The sequence below is a fragment of the Eubalaena glacialis genome, chromosome 15, assembly GCF_028564815.1.
Source record: "Eubalaena glacialis isolate mEubGla1 chromosome 15, mEubGla1.1.hap2.+ XY, whole genome shotgun sequence".
Taxonomy (NCBI): Eukaryota; Metazoa; Chordata; class Mammalia; order Artiodactyla; family Balaenidae; genus Eubalaena; species Eubalaena glacialis.
The window spans coordinates 75,535,446-75,552,933 of NC_083730.1; the positions used below are offsets into that span (position 1 = coordinate 75,535,446).

Sequence of the window (17,488 nt, forward strand, 5' to 3'; positions counted from 1 at the left end):
CAGTCCTCGCGAGGCAGGCTCCGCCTCGCCCCAGCTTGGGGGAGGAAGTTGGAGAGCCGCCCTGCCGGCCTTTGAATTTTGCCGCGAAAAGCGCGCGTGGCGGCCCCCGGCTCCGCCCCCCGCAGGACGCGGCGCCGCGTCACCCTGGTAACCGCCTCTCGGCCGTCGCTGATTGGGCCAGACCGCAGGGGGCGGGCGGGGGGCGAGACGCGGCGGCGGCTGCGGGCGCTAGCGCCTGTCAGTCGGACCGGAGCGAAGCAGCGGGCAGGACTGCAGGGCTGACGGCTCCGCCGAGAGGCTGCGCGCGGCACCCGGGGGAGGCGAAGAGCCGGGCACGCCGCCTGAGGGGCGCGGCGCGCGGCACCCGGGCCCGAGGCGAGGCGAGGAGCCGGCGCGCGCCAGGCGGCTTGAGGCTGAGGCCCCGGGAGCCCCCACGCGCCTCCCGGGGCCATGGGCGCGTGAGAGCCCGGCGCGCGCCGCCCCTGCTGCAGTTCGAGAGCTCGAACGCCCAGTGCACCATCCTCCGGGCCGTCCTCACATCCGCCCAGCGCCACCCGGACCATTTCTCGGCGCCGAGGCCCCCGGGGCTGCACCCGAGCCTCCACCGCCCGCTGCCGCCGCCGCGGCTGCCGCTGCTCTCCGGCTTCCCCTCCCCCCACACCCGGGGCTCCGAGCAGGAGGAGGAGGGGCCGGTGCATTCTCGCCGCCTCTCTTTGCAACCTGCGGGGGCCGGTGCATGCCCGGCGAGGAGTCGGGCCGCTGCAGGTGCGTGCAGCCTCGGAGGAGGCGACCCCCCCACCCTCGGGCGAACCGGGGGGCTGCAAGCCACGGGCGGGCGGTCGAGCGAGAGGAAGCAACAAAGACAGGCTGCAGCTGGGGCCGGCGAGAGGAGCCGTGGTCGCCGGGCTCCTGGCGCGGGCAGAGAGGGCGCCCCGGGGAGCTGCAGCCCCGAGCAGGACCCCGAGGGGAGGCGCAGCGCCTCCCGCCGGACGCTGTGAGCACAGGCCCCCGGCGAGGATGCGCCGCCTGAGCGCCCGCGCGGCCCGGGTCCCGGGCGGGCACGACCCTCGCTGAGCCGAGAGAACCCCAACCCCCGACTTCGGACGGCGTGGGCCGGCGCCTGGATAGACCACACCGACAGCGTCTCTTCCCACCCGGAGAGAGGCATCGGCCCCCAAAGGGGGCTTCCTCAGGCAGCCTCTGCCGCCTCTGCCACCTCTGCATGGCTGCGACCCGGCGAGCGGAGAGTCGTAGCCGCTGAGACCTGGTGCCCTTCGACGGCCTGGCTGATTAGGTGAGTTCCGCGGGGCGGGGTTCCGGGGTGAAGCTGGGGGCACCCTCTGGCGTCGGGGCAGCCAGATTGGAAATAAAGAGGCCCTGGGCTTTTGGGGATCCTGAAGCAGCAGTGGCCCTTGTCTGCCCCTTTCCCCCCGCTCACAACTTGTCTAGACCGGCCTGTCGGCCGGAGTGGACACGGGGACTCGTTGTGAGGACTCTGGCAGAGCCCTGGGTGGGGCGTATGCCGGAGAGGAAAGGTCACCCCACCCCTAAAGCCAACAGACAAAGGTAGCAGCTCAATCATTCGAAAATTCCCCGGGAGTTCTCGCGTCTTAGAGGGGTTGGGGGAGCACCCAGGATGGGACACCTTGGGCTTCTCCCGAGTAGCCTCTGAAATCTTCAAGGGACATTAGCTCAGAGGGGGACGTAGTGTCCCGACCATGCAGGTGGCTGCGTTGAGGATTGTGCCCTCTGAGGCTGGACTGTAGCAGGGTTCACCTTACCGCCGCGTTCCTACGAAGAGCTCGCAGGGACGATGGGTTCCCCAGTGGGGTCACGGCGTGACGTCACTGCCAGACCTCTGACGTCGCTGCGGTTGCCGTGGCGACGCGACTTGTCCTGACCCAAGGCCGGAGGGGGCGGGGTCGTGGTAACCTGGGACGAGGCTGGATGCCTTTGGGTAGTGGAGGGGTGAAAGCAGACTTCCCCCACCTCCGACTGCAGTCCTCTGACCTAAATCCCCAGCGCCCCGATGGGGTGGGGGAGGGAGGCAGTGCCAGCTGTCCCTGCTGATGCCCCTCCCCCAAAGACAGGTGTTTAGCTTTGCCCATATAGCCTGGCAGTGCCTGGGGGCGCAGGACTCCCAAGCAGAGCAACTTTCTGCTTTCAGAAGGGGATGCTACAGAGGAGAGCTCCCTGAACCCCAACCAGCAGGCTGAAGTTCCCAGGGTCCCCAGAGTGATGTGGGCCCCCAGCCTTAAAGCAGGCTACTTCTGCTCAGGGAAACAGGGGTGACCCACCCCCAGCCCGGGAAGGTGCAGGGGAGCTGCTGCTTGCTGCCCCTCCAGTCCCGGGGTTCCCCCTGCTGCTCGACCCCAAGATGGCAGGGCCTTGGCCAAGCCTGAACTCCTGACTGCCCCACTCTCCTCTTGGTGTTTAAGATGATCTGACAAGCACAGTGTGGTGCTCATTAAGTGAATGGAGGGTAAGTCAGGCCCATCAGTGCCAAGGTCTGAATAAGCGTGCCCCTGCCAGGGGCCAGCTTTGATGGGGGTCAGGCAGCAGCCCTCTCTTCCCCGCCACACCCCGGCCCTGGCCCTGTTCCGTGTGAAGGCCCGGAGCAGCATTCTGCTGCTGGCTCTTTGATTCCTCTTCTAAGTTCCTTCCAGCAGTTGCTGCCGGTGTCGGATGTGGGTGAAACTGCTGTGATCACATTTCTAGGAGAAGGTTAGAGAACTGTGTCATTGCTTAAGCGGTGCGGGGTGGGGTGACAGCAGAGGGGAGTGCGTGGGGGTCATCATGAGAAGCCAGGCCCCAGTCTCTACGTAGTGAGCTTTTTTTCTCCCCCCGCCCCGGCCCAGTTCTCCTACCAGGCTCTCTAGCTAGATTTAACAGGTCGATAAGTATCAGTGGAGCTGCTTTGGGGGGCTTGGCAGGGAGATGATATTTCCAGCTGAAATGGTGTCGTTAAACACACAGGCTTCCAAGGACAGAGCAACGGCAGATGGGGGTAGAAGCGGGAGAGGTGGGCAGAAGGGCTGTTTGCGCTGCCTCTAGAAGCTTCCCAGTTTAGAAACAAACTCAGAGTGTGCGCCAGAGATCCACAAACACAGGCAGTCGGAGGTCCTCCGTGGAGTATTTACACTTCCACAGCCAAGGCGGAGGGAGAGGCTGTCAGAATTGGGCAATTCCTTCTGTTCCCTTCCCTGGGCTTGGCAATAGCACCAGGCGACAAGCAGGAGGGAGTGCCAGCTTACCCGGCGTCTCCCTACGTGCCAGGCATTTTACAGGATCTCAGTTACTCTTTGGAGTAGCTTATGTGCTGTGGCCCATTTTACAGATGAGGAAACTGAGGCTCAAACAGAGGAAGCAACAGGCTACAGGTGCTCAGCCAGGCAGCTGCAGAGGTTCAGCTCTGAACTGCCCTGGCTCCTGAGTCCCCAGGTCTTCCCACCCCCTTCCATGGGTGGAGGGAGGCACCCCCACTTGTTGGACAAGGGTCCCTGTAAGACTCAGGGGCCATCTGCTATGGAGGCACTGCGATGCCTTCCCACACTGAAACCCGGGTTTGAATCCTGCTTCCCCATTACCTACAGGACAGTGTTGAGCAGAGTAGCAACTTCTGTCCTGGCCTTGTGGGCAGCCTGTTCCCCTCACCCCCAGCACCCCTTTCTCCAGTACTGGGGTAAGAAAGGTATGGCATGAAACCTGCCTGCCAGGAAGGGTCAAGAGAGCCAGCCCTAGGCTCCTTATCACCTGCCCCTCTGGGCTTACCTCAGGGAGGGGTGTGAGTCTGCCCTCAGCCATTCTGGGGACCCTCTTGGTTGGCACTCAGCTGGTGGGGAAATCAAGGATGTTGATGGGGCAATGACAACTTTGGCTCCCAACCCAGCCTGAGGGTCAGGAAGGGCCCTATTAGCATGGGTACCATGTGAGTCTCAGAAAGGACAAATAGAGACCTGCCAGGCAGGGGAGTGGAAAAGTGTTCTGGGCATTGGGAGTGGCCATGTAGCAAGCCTGAGTGCTGGAGTGTGCTGTTGAGGGGAAGAGGTGGCCCTGGGGTGGGTGTGTCCTGGAGGCTGAGGTGATGGGAGAGATTTAAGCAGGGAGAGGATCCAGTGAGGGCTCCCTTGACAGTGACGGAGACCCTGGACATCCCTTCCAGTCCGGGGCGGGGGGGTGGGGGGGGCGGAAACCTTCTCAAATCTCTGAGCAGTCTCCTCTCTCAAGGTTAGCTCCCTACCTTCCACCCGCAGTAATCCTTATCACAGGTCTAATTCCATATAAGCTCACCCACCCTCTATCCCTTCTGAGCTTCACAGTTGCTCTGGACCGGGGCTGCACTGGGCTGGGTTTCTTAACGCCCAGTGGCTCGTGATTAAGAGCCAGGCTGTGGAGTGGGTCCACCTTGTTGGCTGTGTGACCTTGGGTGAGTAGCTTTGCCTCTCCGAGCCTCAGTTTCCTCATCTGTGAGAAGGAGCAGATAATAGCATCCACTGCCCAGCCTCATGTTAGGGATTCAGTGCGGGCTGAGCACAGGCGATGGCATACCATAAGCCCTCCATAAATGCACATTCTCATGGCCACTGGTAGCCTTATCCTCAGAACAGGGCCTTGAATGGCTCTCCCAGTCCCTCTTGGAGCCAAAGATCAAAGACCCTAGGGCAGGTCAGGGACCCCCACCCTTCCAGCTGCCTGTGCTGTGTCTCCCACCCACCTTCCCAGAGCACCCCACGTGGTGAGCACACGTGGCTCCCATGTGAGCCCTTGGGGGCCTGGGGCCTGGCCAGGGGCCCCCCTGCCCAATCTCCCTTCTGCCCCCTCCGCCTTCCAGTCCCTCTCAAACCGGAGGAAGCTAGCGGAGCAGCTCATATTCATGGACCGTAATTCAATCAGGCGGAGATTCCTCTGGGCTCGGGGGCGGGGGTGAGAACGGGGAGGCGCACACAAAAGGGCCGCCTTATTACCTCCCGCGGGCCGGGGATTGCTGCTCTGCCCCAGCAGCGGCCGGAGCCGCCTTTATTGTGTTAACCCATTTGCGTGTCAAGAGCTATTGTGCGCTTTCTCTGCCGGTGCGGGGCGGGCTTCGGGAGGAGGGCTTCGCGCTGGCCGGTCACCTCTGCGGGCGCCGCCCACCGCCCTGATTGGTTGCTAAGTGATTTGCATCCAAGGTAATCACTTTTATCTCAGAAGGATGTCGACTATAATTATAAGCTACTGACATCTTTTGAAATCTGCCTAATGACTATTTTAGTCTGCACGGGCTGGGGGTGGGGAGGGGGATTCTGGAGGCTGGAGGGGTGGGGTGAGGGAGGAGGCTGGAAGGGGGAGGGATTCCTTCCACCTGGGCCCGTTGGTTGGTTTGTTAGTTGAGAAATATCTGAATGCCTACTGCGTGCGTGGAACAAAAGGCCGGGGTGAGGGGGGCGGGTTGCATTCCTAGGGGCGGAGTTAGTACCATTTTAGAGATGGGAAAAATAGAGGCCCTGGGGATGAGCCACCTGCCCAGAATTATACACATAATAAGTGGTCGGTCGGGACCTAAGTCTCTCTGACCCTAAATTCATGCGCTGGCCACTGGAGTAGGGTGTAGACAGACATAATAATAGTAATCATTCCTGTCTGATACCTCCCAGGGTTTATGTCATAGCCCTAAGAAATGCAGATGCTATTACTACCCCCATTTTACCAGGGAGGAAACAGGGGCACAGAGAGATTACATTACTACCCAAGGTCACACAGCCAGGGAGGGGCAGAAGTGTGAGGTCTGTTGATGGCCAGAAATAGGGGTGCAGCTTGGGCAGTGAGAAGGGTGAAAGGGCAGGCATGGGTTCCAGCTCCCCTCTCCCTCACCCCTTTGTGTTTCCATTTGGTAAACAACGGGCATCAGCCTGGGTTGAGGGCACCCTGCTGGCCACTGTCTGGGTGGCAAAGCTCTAAGGAATCAGATGGCCTGCAGCCTCCATGGGGAGTAAGATGAGTCTGCAACTGACTCGAATTACAGACAGAGCCAGAGCAGGGCTGGAGGAGAGACACTGAGGAGGGGGAAACTACAACTGGTCGTGGAGGGCTTCCTGCAGAGGAGGCTTTTGCTCTGGGCCCTGAGGACTGGGTGGATCTGCCCAGTATGGAGTGAATGGGGATGTCACTAGGAGGGAGCTTGAGAACCCAGGGGCATGACCAGAGGGGCAGGGGGAGCTTATAAGAGGGCGGAGGTAAAAGGGAGTTAAGCTAGGAGGATGTGCAGTTAAGCTAGGAGTGCTGCGCTAAGTACCTGACTTGTCCAGGGGAAGAGCAGCCAGAAGCCAGTGAAGGTGTCTGGCAGGGAGGGGTGCAATATGATCTGGGTGCCCGTAGGTCAGTCTGGCAGCCTCTGTAGGGGCTTGGGCGTTGCAGACTGGGATGAACCTTGACTGCATTCTCGCTGGCTGTGTGTCCTCAGACAAGTCACTTTGCCTCTCTGGGCCTCACTTGCCTCATCTGTTCAAGGGCGTAATAGCAGTTTTCTCACAGGCTTGTGGGTGGGATGAGCTTGAGTGTGCGGAGTGCTTGGGGGAGCTTGACTGAGCCTTTCAGAGCTAGGTGGGCTCAGGCCCAGGACCCAGCCAGTCATCCTGGCCTCACAACAAACCAGCATGCCGGCCACAGCAGCTGTTTGGGGCCCTGGGAGCCCCTGCCATTGTGCAGAGGGCACAGGGGACAAAGGCCTGGGAGGTCAGGGGGTAAGGCCGAGGCTGGCTGTGAACAGGCTCCTGAGGATGGGAACTTAATGACTCAGAACTTACTGACCTAGAGTCTGTGGGGCAGGGGGCCGAGGAGGAGGAGGAGGAGGAGGGAGGTCCAGCCACCAGCTGTCTGCTCCAGGATTCGCTGCCAAGGCAGGGGCAGCTGCCCCGCAGGGTCCAGGCCTGAGCTTGGCACTGGGAGAGGAAGAGGTGGCAGAGCCTCCTGGCCTGCAGTCCCCAGGCCTGAACTGGGGGCTCGGCTTTGCCCCTCAGCATCTGCATGACCTCAGTATCCTCATCTGTCAGATGGGTCAGAGGTCCACTTTGGAGGGCAGCTGTGAGGCTTGGCAGGAACTGACAGCAGGCGGGCAGTAAACAGGAGCTGCTATTTTTGCTCTTTATTCATCCGTTCATTCCGGGAGATTCACCACTCTGTGCTAGGCTCCCTGCCAGGAGCTGGGGATGCAAAGATGAACAAGCCCAGTTGCCTTGAGAGGTGGTGAGGCTTTAGACACACCATCACAGTACAGTGGGTAGGTCGCCACAATATAGGAATTCACAGTGTGCAGGCACTGTGCCAGAGGCGGGGTGACAGCAATGAACAAGCCAGATATGGCCCCTGCCCTATGGGGCCCCCAGTCTTTCAAAAGCACGCTAGGAAATCAGAGGTGGAAATGACTACTTCCAGCTGTAGTATTCAGGGAGGGCTCCCTGGAGGAGGAGACACTTTCTATTGCTAGCTTTGGGGGCTTCTGTCTAAACACCTTCACCTATTATGGGAATCACAGGACACGGCTGGTGTCTGCTGTGTGCCAGACAGAGCTTTCCGCTTTGGCAACCACATTCTCATGTGGTTCTGGGAAGGGTGTTTTTGTCCCTGTTGTGTAAATGGAGAAACTGAGACTCAGCAAGGTTTTGTCCCTGTTGTGTAAATGGTGAAACTGAGGCTCAGCCCAGGGCCACACGGCAGGTCAACAGAATCCCCTTTGTTATCCACACAAGTTTTGCCTGTCCTCTGCCTGTGAGGGTGCTGGGCTGGGTGGGGCTGTCACAGGAGGATCCTTGGGCAGGAGCTAAGGGGACCAGTTCTGGGCCAGCTGTTGCTTTCATGAGCTCACGACCTTGAGCAAGTCACCCTCCACTCTAGCCCGGCCTCAGCCGTGTCCTCTGTAAGATGTCAAGGATAGCAAATCCGTGGCAGGTCTGGCTTGCTTTACACTGCTGTGCCCTTGGCAGACATCGCCAGTCAGTTGCTGCCCTCTTCCCCCGCTGAGTTCTTCCCCTGACCTTGGGTTCTTGCCAGGGAGGGCTCTGGGCAGGCGGCACCAGTCAATCAGTGGGGCCTATGTGCTGAAGCCTGCTTGCCTGCCTGGCCTCAATAAGCTCAGGGGTCCCTTTAGCCCATCTCTGTACGGTTCAGAGGACCAGGGTACCAGAGCGAGGGATTTCTGGGGAATCTTCTCTGAGGATATGGGTTGTTCTTCAGCCATGAAGACTGTTGAGGTGTGAGAGTCTGTTACCTTCCTCCAACTCCCAGAGTTGCACAGCCCATCACATGCTCAGCATGGAGTGCTGTAAGCAGATTGCAGATGCTTTCAGTCTGGATAATAATAATAGCATTTATTGAGCTCTTCCTGAGAGCCAGGTCCTTCCTGGGCACCCTCTCATTCATCATTCCCCAGAGCACCTGCAGTGTGTCTCTCAGCACTCCTAGGAAGAAGTCTTAACCCATTTTAGAGATGTGGAAACTGAGGCTAAGAGCCATTAAACAGAGCAGGGTTACATACTTACTGAGTGGCTGAGCTGGCATTCAAATCCAGGTCTTGAAGTCCACAGCCTGGGACAGACTGGGCAGCCTTCCTGGAGGAGGTGTCATTAAAGGCCAAGGCCTTAAAGGCTGGTGGACTTCTGGCAGACAGAGCTGGGCCTTCTGGGAAAGGGAAGGGGGTCCTTTTAGGTGAAGGGAACAACATGAGAAGCAGCTCAGAGGCCACAGGCAAGAGTGTTCAGGTTGAGGGACTAGTGTATGGCTGGATGTGGCTGGAATGTGGGAGGGGACGGGGCTGTGGAGGAGACTGTGGTGGTCTTGGCATTTAGACTTTGCCCTCCCATAGTAGGGAACTATGGCAGATCTTGGAGCAGAGGAATGATCCAATCCTGTCTAAGTGTATTTATTCAGCGCCTCCATGAACCCAGGGTGAGGTCAGCTGGTGCTTGGGGCTACCTCTGGTCTACTGGAGGCTTTAGCCTAGAACCTTTGCCTGGCACATAGTAGGTAGGCATCCAAGAAATATTTGTTGAATGAATCAATGAATGAAAATGCCTGCCGGGCTGAAATGCTCCTGGTGTCCCCGTGGGCCCAGCTGCAAGGAGGAGAGAGGCCAGAGTCTCTCTCTCCAGGAAAAGTTGAACACCAGGCCTGGGGGTGAGGGCTGGGGGAGGGAACCAGGCAGGTACCTGGGGCAGGGACTTCCCGCCCTCCCCAACCCTGCTGCGTGTCCCCAAAGCCCTCCTAGACCTTCCCACAGGGCTGTCTGCTCTCCTCACCACCAGGCGTGGCAGGCAGCCTGGACCCAGCGCTTGGTGGGGATAAAAGATGAAGGTTCGTGACCATTTTTTAACTCAATAAAGGGAGAGACAAGCTGCAGGCTGCAGGCCGGAGATATAATTAGTTCACAGCAGTGGCGCTTTCTTGATTTAGCTTCTAAGAGAACAAGACAAGGATGTTATACCCAATTAGCAGTAACATCCAGTCGGGGCCTCAATAGGTGAGATAACAAGCTATTTTTATGACTTTTCTTTCCCAGCTTGGAGGGGGTGGGGGGAAAGGGGGTATCGGGGCCTTATTTCTTTTCATTGGGGAACAATTATTAGTGAACGCGGGATTTCCCAAAGCCAAATGATGCATTTATTAACCCAAATTAAGCAGGCATGCCAGCTCGGCAGCTGGGGTGGCATTTTGAGGCCAGGACTAGTGGAAGGGGTGCAGGCCCCTCACCTCCACTTTGGAAGCCCTTGGAAATGGCTCCAAATGCAGAGGGTCCCTTGGTGTGGCAAGGGGAAGCCCAGGCCCTTGAGATATTCTTAGTGACTGCCTCGATTTCCCTACCTGCTTCCAAGAGGTACAAAGAGGCTTTGCCAGTTCCCCTGGGGATGAGGAAGGAGCCAGTTCTGGCCCTTGGCAGCTCTTCCTGGCACCACCTGATATCCTTTCTGCCAACTGGGCCAGAGGTTCTGGCTCCTCAGCCTTGAACCTGGCGTTGCACTCTGCCCGCTAGACCCCCATTATGGCTCGTGCTGCCCGACCACCCTCCTGCCTGTCCTGGGTCCCAGCCCCAGTCTCTGGCAGGGGCTGAGTGGTGATTACCTCCCCCCTCTCCACCCTCATTACCCACACAGCCGGGGCACCCAGCACTGGCCAAGTCTCCGCTGGGCAGGGGAGCCCTGCCAAGCCCCACCCCAGCTGCCTGGCCACACTCCGACTCCTGGCGAGGGCTGGGGGATGCCCAGAGAGGGAGCTGGCATGGCTGTCTCAGCACACCATCATCTTGGACCACAAGCCCAGAGCAGGTTCGTGGGCCTCCGCCCGTCCTGCCCCAAGTCCCATCTCTCCGTCAGTGTGGAGCCCCGTGCTTGTGGCTCACACAACTGACAAATCCAGCCATGCAAAGTGGGAGTTTAATTGCAAACAGTTTTTATGGATCATGGGCCCATCTGTGCCACCATATGCAAAAGGAAAAAAAAAAATTCCCATAAAAAAGAAAAAACGTTTCTCCCTGCCCCATCCCCCAAACTGACTCCAAAAGAAACATTTGCCAGGGTTTTTCTGGCTGGAGCCAAGCATGGAGCTGGGATCCACCCTGGGGGTTTCCTTTAGTGTGGCCCCGGCAAAGTCAGGGGGCTAGGTGGGGCAGGGGTGAGCAGGCCCCATGGGGCCTGACTGCTGAGAGGAGGCTTTTTTGGCCTCAGCAAACTGCCAGAAGTTCCTGAACCCACTGGGTTTTCTCTGGGCTCCAGGCCTTTGCACGTGCCATGGAGCTGTCCAAGTATCTGCTGTTCTTTCTTGGCATGGAATGGGCACTGTGCAGTGTCGATGCAAATGTAGGCATGAGTGGGGCTCCCGGACGCGGCGCCGCTTCTTCCATTTCTAGCCCAGGAAATGCAGCCCCAGGAATTCATTTCCCCCAGGCTGCCCAGGCCTCACAGACTCCGCTCTTCCTATTGGTCCTGGCCACCTGGCATGGTGCCCAGCCCAGCTGGGCAGATGAGCCCTGTCCATGGGGTCAGCGCTCCTTGGGACCTCAGGAAGGGCTGAGTGGGCTGGTCATCTGAGAGCACTCACCTCTGCGGCAGCCTGCTAGGGTTCTGTTGCCGCACCACCTCATCCCAGCTGGGGGATGTCAGACTGTTGTTTTTTCCCCTCCATGCCTCAGTTTTTTCCTTTGTAAAATGGGGATAAGAAGTGGATGCGATACTGCATGTGAAAAGCCTCTGTTATCTGTCTGTCATATCTCTTCCCCAAGTGAAGGTCTTTGTTCACTGATGTCTTCCCAGGTTCCTAATCAGGACATTCGATGTTTATTGAATGAATAAGTCAGTGAATGAATGCACGCATGAGTGAGTGAAGTATTTGGAGGACTCTCTGGGGAGGGAATGAGACACAGGCTCCAGGCCAGCCAGAAACTCAGGGTTTTTACACCCTTTCTATTGGAGTCTAGAAACCACTCTGCAAACTGTGGGGATTATGAGTTCCATTCTACTGATGGGGAAAACTGAGGCCCAGAGAGAGCCAGGGCCTCTCCCAAGGTCATGCAGCTGGAAAGAGGCCCGAGTTGGGACCGGAACTCTGATCTGACCATATTCCTGACTCTCACATTGTAGGTGAGGAAGGTTAGGCCCAGAGTGGGGAAGGGATTCAGCCCAGGTCACACGACAGGGAAACAGCAGGCAGCGTTTGTGGGGTCCTTCCTAGTCCCTTGTAAACTGAGGAAACTCAGCCCCTCCAGCCTCAGAGCCAGGCCAGCCAAGTGTGCTGGTCCTCCCTCCTCCCCTGCCCTCCAGCTCCCCCAGGCCTGCACCAGGATCCCTGTGCCAGTGGGTTTCCCCATCAACTTCATAAACTGGCAGCTCCAGGCCGCATGCTGGGGTCCTGGGGCCTGAGGCCCGGTACTTGGGGCAGCCCTCCTGCAACAGGTAGCGGGGGAAAGGGGACCCTCGGGACCCGGGCAAGCACAGGCCAGCCAGGCCCCTGGCAGGAGCCCAGGCCAGACACCAGGCAGCCCATTCCCCACCTGGCAGTGATCACCAGCTCCCGTTGTAATCATTAAAACTATTAGAAGGAAACGTTCGCTTGAAGCAAATGTCAGGCGCCGAGTTGTGCTTTGTAAACGCTCACAATTAATGCCAATCAGGGCCGGAAAAAAGCCGGCCTGGAATCCTGTCTGTTTCGTCTCATTTGTCAGCTGGTGCCGCTCCGTGTTGCACATTTTCATACAATTGCTATAAACATAAAAGGGAAACTCCACAGTGTTCCCGGGCGCCCGGATGGTGCACGCCGGCTTAATTACTTGGGATTCTGCTGTTCACTTGGCCGCCCCGCGCCCATGGAAGGGAGAAAGGGGGACTTTGTGTTGGCAGGGTGAGGGCTCCTGGGGGTCAGCCAGGGAGATGGGTCAGGCGCCCGGCCCGGGTCTCCAGCCACACCCTTCACAGGCTGAGGATGACTGTGAAACAAGAAAAAAAATTAAAAAAAGCCGCCTAAAATACGTCTGCAAAATCCTCAAGGAGAAAAGAGGGGCTCAGTGTCCACCAGACTTTGGCTTTGAATCCCATCTCCTAGAATGATCCATCAGGTTTATTGTCCTCCCCCTGCATGCCAGGCCCTGTGCCACTTGCCAGCCGGGCCTCAGTTTCCCCACCTGTGAGTTGGGGGTCATAGCCCAGTAGGTCAGGATTTCAAGCTGGCTGGGGCCAAGTTCTGGGCTGCAGGCATGAAGTAGGCTTTTTCTCATTTAGTTGTTACATAGACCCTTTGAGGGCGGACTGCTCTTCTTAGTAGCAACAGGGAGTGTGAGGCCCAGAGTCTCACAGCCAGAAGTGGTGGAGCCAGGATTGCTGGACTGCAGAGCCCATCCTGCTGTGCCCTCCCAGGGTAGCTATAGGGTCAGAAGGAGATGATGGAGCTAAAAGTCCCAGCACACAGTAGGTGTTTTCATAAACAGTAGCTGCTGTCATCCCACTGCCTGCAGATGGGCCAGGGGCAGTAAGGGGCTCAGGCCCAGGCCTGAGGGACAGCACCAACACACATGGACCTTGCTGGATGGAGGTAGTGAGGGGAGTGGTCTATAGGGGGATGCTGCCTGCCGCCCCCTCCCCCAGTTGCCTCTAATCTGCCTCGGAGGTGCTGGGTGCTAACTGCACGCCAGGCCCGCATACCTAACCAAACCCTCCACTGCCCAGAAAGTTGGGCAGGTTGTCATCATTGCCTCCATTGTACAGATGAAAAAACTGAGGTCCAAACTGACCTAGGGCTGCAGAGCTAGGAGGTGGGGAAGCTGGAGCCAGATTCAGGTTCAGCCACTCCAAAGCCCTTCTTATGCCTTTCCAGCCCCCTCCCCATCAGTGGCCTGGATGTGAGGCCTGGCCAACTCTATGAACCCTCCCCAGGACCCTTTTGAGCTCTCTAGCTCTCTGTGGATGGGGTCTTCTGAGGCCAGGCTGGCTCGGCAGGGACACACCGGCCTTTGTGTAGGCTTGGGCAGGCTTGGGCCAGGCGGGGCAGCCAGTGGAGTGGGGAGAGGCGGTGCAGCCCAGCCGGCCAGGGACAAATGCTCAGAGCAGGAATAGAGGCCCCTTTGTGTGGTACTCAGTGGGGGAGGGGGTGCTGCCAGCTGCCACCCTGTGTGACCGGGGAGGCCTGAGTCCTCCACAGAGGCCTGCCGCCATCCCCAAGGGACTGGCCAGGGAGCCTGTCATCTTCTCCCTGCCACCTCCTTCCACCATTATTTGCCTGCCTCTTGTTTTCTGGGGACCCCGGCTGCTAGAGGAGCCAAGGGCAGCCATTAACCTGGTTTGTCGTGGGCCTACTGTGTGCCAGCACTGGGCCAGACACTCCACCAACCCTGCAGGTCAAGGGCAATAGTCCCACTTACAGGTGAAGACACTGAGGCTCAGGACAGGCCACTTGTCATAGTCACACAGCTGGACCTGGGGCCAGGATTTGGCCGACTTCAAAGCCTTTTCTTCCCATGGAGTTGCCTTTTGGGCCTGGACCCAGAGCTGCAATTTGAGGTGCTGCCTCAGTTGCCGGGGTGGCCTGAGGAAGGCTGCTGGCTGTCTCTGTTGCCTGGGCAACAGGGTACCAGGCGTCCATTCCATCCCTCCATCCTGGCCAGGCTCTGGGCTAGCAGCTGCAGCTTTAGTGGAGACCAAGCCCGGGACCTGTTGAGGGCTGCCCTACCCATTAAACCTTCTCTGAGCTTCGATCCCCTTGGCTTAAAAATGAGAATGAAATAGAATCCACCCCTGGGAGCATCAGGGATGCTGGGCCAGGGGGCAAGTAATGTGCCGAGCTCAGTGCCTGCACGTACTCAGGCTGCACAAATGTGGCCTGGGTTTCCCGGCACCCCTACCACCTCCTGGGGGAGGTGAGAGGACAAGGCAGTGGGTGGGTGGCAGGGATGTGAGGGTAACTCTTAGGAGCACAAGCACATGGCAGGGATTGGCTCACTGGGTCCCTGCCGTAGCCCCATTTTGCAGGTAAGAAGACTGAGGCTCAGATAGCTGAAGTGGCTTGTCAAGGGTCCCAGGGCCCTAAGGAGCGCAGGAACACAGGGAAGGTAGCTTCCCAGAAAGCCCAGCTCTTAGTGTTTTTCTGACCCCCTCCTGGCCTGCAGCCACTGACCAAGTCCCGTCTGTGAGCTCAGCCCTGTGGGAGGCCCAGAACCACCCACAGGAAGCCCCCAAAGGCCACTTGGCTTCCCATGGCATAGTCCAGCAACCCAGGACCAGCCTGCACCCACCAGGTCGTTCCCTGCTCTGTGCCTTTGCTCAGGCCGGGGCTCCCACCGGGAGTGCCTTCCCCACCCCACGCTCATGCGGGCACACTCATGCCTTCTCTTCAGGGGTGACTCCAACTCTCCTCTTCCCTACAGGGCTCCAAGTCCCTCCTCTGGGCCTGTACCCTGCTCACCAATGCCACAGCCCCAAGCCTCTTTCTCCAAGCTCTCCGTCCACAGTGTGGCGTGTGGTAGGCTTTCAGTGCAGTCTAAACAAAGATGCAGCCCTGGCCATCAGGACCAGGTCCCTGCCTAGCCTAGTGGAAGAAACAGATACAAACAGATCAGTGACAAGGCTGCATGTCTGGGGATGGGGTCAAGTGCAGGACATCCAAGGAGCAGGCAGGTCCCACCCCAGCTCTCCCTCCTCCACCCAAGGGAGCGAACACTTGCAAGCCCTTACTATGCTCCTGAAAGCTCGGCCATCTCGGTTTAATCCTCCCAGGGCGAGGCAGGGGTTTACGGATGAGACAGAAGGCTCAGGAAGGCAGATGCCGGCTGAGGTCACACAGCTTCTGTGGGTGGAGCCTCTGTTGGAGCCTTGGACCATCCGACCCCAAAGCCTGTGCCCTGCTCCCGGGTGGAAAATTCAGGTGCCCACAGGGGCCAACCAGGTGACACAATGAACAAAGCAGTTGCCACTGGGCCTCGTGGGAACGTGGGCTCCAGAGCTGCCAGCTTTAGTTTGTTTTCAAGAGAAACCAGACAATGAGAATTTTAGATGGAATTTTAGTTCTTTTCTTTTCAATATTGGCAACCATGTCACAATTTCTTTTTACTTCAACAAACAGAGCACAGAAAAGATGTTTGTGGGCAGGATTTGTACCCTTCACTGATGTGGTGTTGTCTGGGTGGCGGGAACGATGGGGCTCCCAGGATGTCTTGCCTTCCCCATCCCCATCCCCGGCCAACAAGAGTCCCCAGAACCCAGCGGCAGCTCCACGCACCCCTGAAGGCACCCGCAGCCACCGCCTTCACTGCCAGAGGCAGGAGGCAGGGCCCGAGCCCCACGAGGGCACCACCCAAATAGCTATAATCAGCAGCCTCGCCAAGACTTCAAACTCACCCAATTATCCTGCGAGAGGAAAAAAAACACAAAATGAAAACAAATTAACATGTTTGCCTAGAAACTGCTGCAGCAACACACACAGCCGCGTACACGCACGTGCTGGCGCATGCCCGGGCGAGGCTGGGAGACACCGCTGCCACCCCTCCCCGGGCCTGGCACCCACCTGGCAGGGCTGGGCCGGCCCAGGCTGAGCCCACGGCCCAGGGCCAAAATGTGCCCTAGGCCCAGCGACCTGACTGTCCCCACACCTGGCTGGGCACTGTCTTAAGTCCACCGGCTTTCACGTTCTTCACTTTTTTCTTTTCTTTTCCAATTTAATAAACGCACGAAATTCATCGTATGCCAAAATTCAGCCTCACTGATCTGAACCCCTTTCTTCAGATGGGGAAGCTGAAGCACGCAGAGGTTAGTTGACCTGCCCAAGGCTGCACAGCTGGAGAGGAAGAGCTGGGGTTTGAACCTAGAGTGATCAGCCCTGGAGTCCTTGCCCACCCCTGCCCGGCGCGCTGTCTCGTTCCGAGGGCTGTGAGGGTGTGGTGGTCAGGATCGCAGAGCCACGTGGAGATGAGTTCAGATCCCTGATCCGTCAGTCCCTCACTGGATGGCTTTGGGCAAGTGACTTGGCCCTCTCTGTGCCTCAGTTTCTCCTCCTGGAAGACTGGGATAATAATGGTCCCTTCCGCAGGGAGGTTAGGAGATTTGGTAGGTGAATGACTGCAAAGTACTACCTCTGGCACCTGCCCACGGGGAGGGGTCTTTCCCAGCCCCACACCGTTTAGTTGGCCCTCCAAGGCCTGGCTCGTCAGAGGAGCCCCTGTTGGGGGCCTTTGGGCTCCGAGCCAGGCGCTGCCCTTGCCCCCGGAGCACGCAGTCAAGGGGCTCAGGGGCCCTCTCTGCTGGGAAGCCGCTTGTCCTGGGAATGAGCCCTCTTCTCTGGGCTCCCGCGAAGCTCCGTCTGACCCGGGGGTGGGATTGCGTGCGCCTGATCCTCCCTGCTGTGTCTGATTCTTCTTCAGGTCCCCACAGCCTGGCGCACAGCCGGTGCTCAGGCAAGGCTCTGTGAATGGAGCCATCCCCTCGCTCCCACCCCCACCTGGGCATCTCTGGGGCTTGTCCCTGGGAGTTGAAGGAGAAACTGTGCTGGAAGGACTTGGGGCTTAAGATCTTGGGGCTCAAGGGTCCCCAGGCCAGGGCTGAGGACGCCTCCCCAGCCCCCTCCCCCTGCCCTGCCGGACCACAGACAAATCCCTTCACCTCTGCAAGCCCCTTGTGTTCGTCTCTGGTCCATGACGGTGAAAGCTGAGGGTGGACATCGCCAGCACGGTGGGCACCTAGTGGGCAGTGGATTTGAAGTTGCTAAGAGGACAACAGAGTAGCCTCTGCCCCAGATCAAGTGACAGTACTTGATCACCTGGCTTAGTCCTCACCACGACTGGGTGAGGGAGGGGAGGTTTCTAGCCCCATTTTTCAGATGGAGAAACTGAGGCCCCAAGGAACTCAGACTCAAGAGAGTCCCACTGGTAAGTGGCAGGGCTGGGGTTCAAACACAGCAGTTCTGGGTTTGCGCTTTAGCCGCGGTGCTGTTTGGCCCTTCCTGGATGCCACCGGTCAGGGGTGAAGGGGGCAATGTCTAGCAGGTC

At 58.6% G+C, this 17,488-nt stretch overlaps 1 protein-coding gene across 1 annotated transcript in view; it reads left to right on the forward strand.

The window, feature by feature from the left end:
- Positions 1-1,210: 1,210 nt before the first annotated feature.
- The window catches only part of FAM222A (family with sequence similarity 222 member A), a 55,325-nt gene continuing 39,047 nt past the window's right edge, over positions 1,211-17,488 (forward strand). The window contains exon 1 of the mRNA XM_061169725.1: positions 1,211-1,294. The gene's annotated coding sequence lies outside the window, so the exon portion shown is untranslated. The remainder of the gene's footprint in view (positions 1,295-17,488) is intronic.